Here is a 6,325-nt window from a genome sequence, read left to right on the forward strand (position 1 = left end):
ATGGGAACCACATTGGCCCTCTTCCAGTCCTCTGGCACCACACCAGAGCACCATGAGTTCTCATAAAGCCGTGCCAGGGGTCCTGCAATGACCTCAGCCAATTCCTTTAGTACTCTAGGGTGGAGATCATCTGGACTGGCTGATTTGGATACATCCAGTCCCTCCAGAAGTTCCCTAACTAGTTCCTCACTAACCCTTGGCCTAGGTGCGCCTCCCCTGGGACCTGAGGGGGGCTTTGTTAGTAAATAATTAAGTTGTTCATTAGGCGGAAGGCTGCCCTTTGTGCACCCAGTTATACAGGGCGGTGTATACATGCTCCGACCACCCCTACATGTTCCATGACTTGCAGGTGTTACTATGATCATCGACTCTATATGCCCCTGGCATCGAACACTCTGGCTCCTGTCTCTCTGCAATGTGCAAGCACCAAGTTCTCTAGTGACTGGCTTTCTGTGCCTCTCTCTCAGGTGCCTGACTCTGTGCCTCTCTCCCGGGCGACTGGTTTTGCACCCCCATAGCTGCACCTCTCCGATGCTCTGGGCTCACTGTGCCTGACACTGGGCTCTACCAAGTCATATGCCCTCTTTCCCCAGGCACTAATCAGGCCTCCAAAAGTCCCCTTCCAGCTTCATCCCAATCCTCCAGGGTAAACATGAGAACAAACACAAGCCCCTAAGCTATAACTTAAATACTAAAAATAACAACAGTGCTATGCCCCATTTAAGGGAACAAACTTCCACTCAGAGTAATGTCCCCCTGTTCTAGGTACCTGGGAAACTCCCTGTAGTCATGTAGCATCTAGATAGCAGAGCAGGCAGTAGTGGCAGAGTTAAGCAGGCAGCACCAGGTCTCATGTAGCTTCAGCAGGCAGAAGTTCCTTCCCTGTCAGATGCCAGAGAGAGTGCATCTGCTAGCTACAGCCTGGTCTTATATATCCCAGAACCCTGCCTCCTGCGGGTTAGATAACATCAGCAGGTGTGGCCAATTACTTCCTTAGGCTGTTACCCTGGCAACCTGGAGCTGGGGAGCTCTGCTTGGCCCTGGCCAGGCTTCTTCAGCCTTAAGTAGAAGGCACATCTTAGTGCCCTGCTACACCAAGTTTCAGTAGATCTTTGAAAACAATGTTTGACATTAAGGTATTGACCTATTTCCCTAGACATAATCCAGCTAAAACAGCACTGCATTTTGCCACTTACTGGGAGCATCTATGCGTGCATTAATGGGTCTTTGCTAATGTGCATTAAATTTAGTACATTTGATGCAAGGTACATCATGGTTTTTTGGGATGCTTAATGTGCAGTAGACTATTTTAACACACATTAGCATACTGTCGCTTTTTCATGTGATGGTTTAATATTCAATAAAATAGTCTACTGCACATTAAAGCACATGTATAGACATGCCTACTGAGTCAGATGCAGCGGACTACCTTCCCTATGCATTGTGCACTATTAAAACATGCATATATAGCCTCTTCCACGATCAACTCACCTAGTCACATATCACTTTGGAAGGTGATGAAAAAGAGATATAGAGAGTTTTGCTCTGGAACTGAAGCAGTGGTAGCAGTCCTATAGGTACTGCAGTAGCAGCAAACAAAGAGCCCCATTGGTTCTGGCCCTACTCTAGTAGGCATTGTACACTGACATAATAAAGAAGGCAACCCCTGACTCACCAAGCTCAAAATCTATGTAAGATCTTATGATGGGAATGAGATCAGGCTCAAAGGGGATACCAGAAGTCAATCAGACTATGTAAGCAGGCACTTCCTAATGCATTCTGTCGTGAGCTTGAAAGTGCTATCTGTCAAGGAGTCATAGAGAAGATCTGCTGTTAGAATAACATGCACAGAGTTCAGACTTTACCCATAAATGACTGGAAGGTCCTTCCCACAGTCATTCCAATACCAGGAACTCCAGTGATGTAAATAGAATCACACCAGTATAAAACCAGTGTGAATCCAGTCCAAAGTCCCTAGCTGATTTGTTTGGTAACTGGAGTGGGACAGGAAATGTTTTTTTTTCCAGCTCTCAAAAGTTTTCCTGTTCCACAGCAGGATGAGACTGAAGAACTGTCTACACTCAGAAGTAAGCGTTCAGAAAATGATGATGTGAATTTATAGAGGGTTAGCTACTCTGCACCAATATCTCCTGAGTACACTCTGAAGAATTACTAAATGCACTCCTGTGCCTGCAGAATTCACTCTCAGTGCGTTTTAAAGGTGTCCATAGGGGAAGGTAGTGTGGAGTAGCTAATTACATTAAATTCACGCCCTGGATTCCTGGACACAAACTTTCTTTTTAGATAACCCAAGACTTTTCTAAGATTTTCATAAAAAAGCAGAATAAACATAAGAGATCCTCCCCTACCTAGTTTCAAGTCCCTATTCTGTATGATATGCCCCAAGGGCTGGTACCTCAGTATCCCATGCAAGTCCTCTAAGCATTTGGTGGCTGACAATTTGGGAGCAAGTGACAGTCTCTTTTTCTTTGGTATTTATCAAAGAGTCCACAAGAGAGCTAAGAACCCTTTGCAGCAAGTCTTACACTGACACTGAGGGCCTTGTTACATATTACAGTTTGCTGCTCAAATGTGGATCGACGTTAGTGCTAGCTTGAGTTTGGAAGGTCACAAATTCAGGTCAGCAGGGACCTCGAGGACTGAAAGGTAAGAATCCCACCTGCCTGCCTGTTCCAGGCTTCTCCCCTGCCTCCCAGTTCTCCCCTGCACCCTTCCAGATTCGCCCTGTTTCTGGGAACTCCACCCCCACTCTTTCTTGTGGCTGCCCATGTCTGCCCTGGAGGAGCAGGCAGGAAAGCATTAACCTGCCTGCCTGACCACTGCTAAAACTGCCAGGATGCTGCTCTTCTCAGGCTAACCTCATCCAAAGAGCAGCAGCAGTGGTGGTGGCTGGGCAGAAGTGTTAACCCTTCTCTGCCTGCTCCCCTGGAACAGACAAAGCTGGCAGCCACAAGTGGTGGTGGAAGGGCAGTGAGCAAGGATTGAAGGTGCTGGGGAGGGCAGCCTGTGGCTAGGGCCATTTCCATGGGGACCCCATTAGCAGCCCTGCTGTGATAACACAGGGCCAGGGTTTCCATATAGACCAGCCCCAGCAGCACCAGTGCCAGCCTCTTTCTGGTGGGAGGGGGGGCTATGCTGCAGGCACGAGCAAAGCAGGCTCAGTTACCACCACCTATGCAGGGCAGGCAGCAGTGGCGGCACTCCTGGGAGGAGTGGCTATGGGGAATTTTGGGGTGGCTATAGCCCCCCTAAACCCCCCTGGCAGGGGCATGCTGGCAGTGGATTGCAGCTCTGCCCCAGTTCCGAACCATGCCATCACCACTGCAAGATCCCAGCCCAGCCCTGGAACAGCTCTGCACCCTCCTGTGCACCCTGTGTATTGCTTGGTCTGGTCTCCGTGGCAACCCCAACCTCTCGCTGTCACAGCACGGCTGCTGCTGGGGTCTTCATGGTAACCAGCCCCAGCCACACAGGCAGGGGCTGCTAAAAAATGAAGTCCAGCTGCTGGCCAAATCCACCATTTTACCAATTCCTGGGCTGCACCTTATCATAACACAAGCTGAGTAACATGGATCAGACGTAATCCTGCCCTGGAGTGATGCAACTTTGAGCTGCCTAATGAGCGCTTAAAATCAGCTTCAGATGTCAATGGACAGACAATCCAAGTATTAAGAGCTCCAGGAATGACAAAAATATTATGTAACAAGGCCCAGAAAGATTTAGTTTCAACAAGGTGGCATTTGCCAGTAAAGAAGTTGAACTGAAAAAAATTCCTAACCAGCTCTATTGGTAATTTTATGCAATGCAATGGTTTGGAATATATTGTGAATGCTACTTCTAAAAGACCAAATGAAAAGCCAGCATCTTTTTTTTTTTTTTTTTTTTTTTTTTTTTTTAACAAGTGGGGCTAGTTAGCAAAAGAAGTTTTAAGTTTTGTACGCATTTTGCATGCTACTTGTAACCATGGACATACAAATAGAAGGAAAAATAGGAAGTGGAAAACATTTCTTCACCATTTGAAAGATAACTTGGCTGCTCAAATCATCCCCTAGAGAGACATTGTGAAGATTATGTATAGCCTGGTATACTACTCATTAACTACTGCATTTTTATAAGGGAAAGTAGCACAAAGTTTTAATAAAAGTGTTCAGACTATTTTCAGACTCCTGTAGCACTAATATGCAACTTGACATCTTTCACTTACACCATATAAATTTAGGAATCAGTATCAATGGAGTGGCAACAAATAGAGAAAAATCAGGGTCTTCACATTTAGAGCAATACTAAAATTAAAATTGAGTTTTAAACACATGGGGTTGTTCAACAGCATCTGTGGTAAATAAAATAGATACCCGAGTGACTGCATTTATGCTGGCCAAATTCTCAGATGGCACAAATCCAGGGAAGTGTGCAGTTTCCAGCAGTTGAGAAACTGTCCTGTAAAGCATCTTTTTAGTTAGGGGATGTCTCTCTCAAACCTATAACAATTTATAGCTCACGAGTGTGAAGCCAAACGCCAGGGTACATGGCTGGCCTCAATAGCCACCATCATTTAGAGAGGCAAATCCACTAATTTTGCCAGCCCTGTTTTAAAGTGATAATAAGCCAGACCTCTGTAAATTGAATGAAACTGACAGCTCATTTGGATTACCGTTTTCAGTGGAAACACAACCTGCAGCATCTTCATATTTCAGCAGCTGTTTGTGCTTCACTTTCACAGCATTACCAGGGCCAATCTCCCCCAAGTTTTGCAATGATTACACCATACTGGTTAGAAACCTGCCAAGGTAAATGGGTACAATGCTCGGGAATGTGGCAGCACTTATGCCAGGGTAAGGACCTTGTTACATGGTCATTTTGGGCAGCTCCTGAAGCTCTTCCACAGGTGGACTGTTTGCACATTAACACCCGAAACCGGTTTTATGCACTCCTTGGGCGGCTCGCAGCTCTGCCACTCCAGGGCAGGATTCTCTCTGATGCATGCTACCCAGCTCCTGTAAGATAACACTTGCCACTCCAGGCACCTTAGTGCAAACACCCCATCCACCCTGCCCCTCCCAAGCTGGCCCAGATCTGCCCTCCTCAGCACCCCTGATCCCAACTTATTGCCCCTCTGCTTACTTGTGGCTGCCCACACTGTGTCCCAGGGGAGCAGGCAGGGAAGAGTTAACCTGCCTGCCAGGTCACCACTGCAGCCAAGAGCAAAGCAGCAGCCTGGCAGGGGCAGCAGGGGCCAGGCAGGCAGCTACGAGCAGGGGGAAGACCTGGGGGGTAGAAGGGAAGCCTGGAGCAGGGGGATTTTTACCTTTCACTCCTCCCAGCCCCTGCCGGCCTGAAGGCGACTGCTCCAAACTCCGGCGAGGGCTGACACGCAGCGACACTGGTGTGGCCGCGGCCCCTGAAGAGCGCTCGGGCTGCACAGCGGGCAGGGACGTCTTTACGAGAGACCTGGGTCCAAACACGCGGCCCTCAAGAGCGGGAGAGGGGCGCCGGGGCGCGGGAAGGCAGCGGCCGCCCCGCTGAGGCGAGCGCCGGGAGATGCGCGGCGGCTCCGGAAGGAGGAACATCCTCGCTCGGGTCCCGGGCTCGGGGGAGGCGAGACGGGGTCGCCGCGACGCCTACCTGCCCCACGGCCGCCGCTGCAGGCAGGAGCCGCCCCGCGCCGGCTGCTCCCAGCTCCGTTTCCGCGCAAAGTTTGCAGGCGCCCGCGGCGCGGCTGGGCCCACCCCCACCTCCCCTGGGCCGCCGCGACCAGCCTCTGCCGCCACCGCCGCCCCGCAGCTGCGGCTCCCGCGCCGGGTATTGGGGTATCGCCTCCTGCGGCACGTATTTGAGCCTCGCCAGCGAGGGCGGACTGGGGGTGGCTTCAAGCCCTTCCCCGTGCTCGAGGGCAGGCGCTGAGCGCCGGGCAGGTCTCCCCCGGAGGGGCAGCCTGCCCCCCTTGCTTGTTCAGCGCCTGCAGGCTGTGCGGGTGCCCGGGCCGGCCTTACTGGAGGGATGCTGGGTTAGATCCCCCCTCCGTCCACCTGTGTCTTCCCCTCTGTAAATGCAGATCCCTTCTCCAGAAGCCCCCTCTGGGCACCGTGGCAGGTGTCCTGCACCCCAGTGTTTCCAATTCCCTGACCGTCAGCCCTTGGGTTAGGAGCACCAGAGCCTTTCTGAGCCTGGCACCTTTGGAAGACGCTACCTCAAAGGACCTCATCATAGGACAGTTTTCCCAAGGTGGATGGAGAATTGCTGCCTCCCAGGTTGTATGTCAGCCCCTTCCTCACATAAGCTCTTGGTGCTGTGCCCTTTAGCTAGG

The sequence above is a fragment of the Gavialis gangeticus genome, unplaced genomic scaffold (assembly GCF_001723915.1).
Source record: "Gavialis gangeticus isolate Ggan-Ray unplaced genomic scaffold, GavGan_comp1, whole genome shotgun sequence".
Classification (NCBI taxonomy): domain Eukaryota; kingdom Metazoa; phylum Chordata; order Crocodylia; family Gavialidae; genus Gavialis; species Gavialis gangeticus.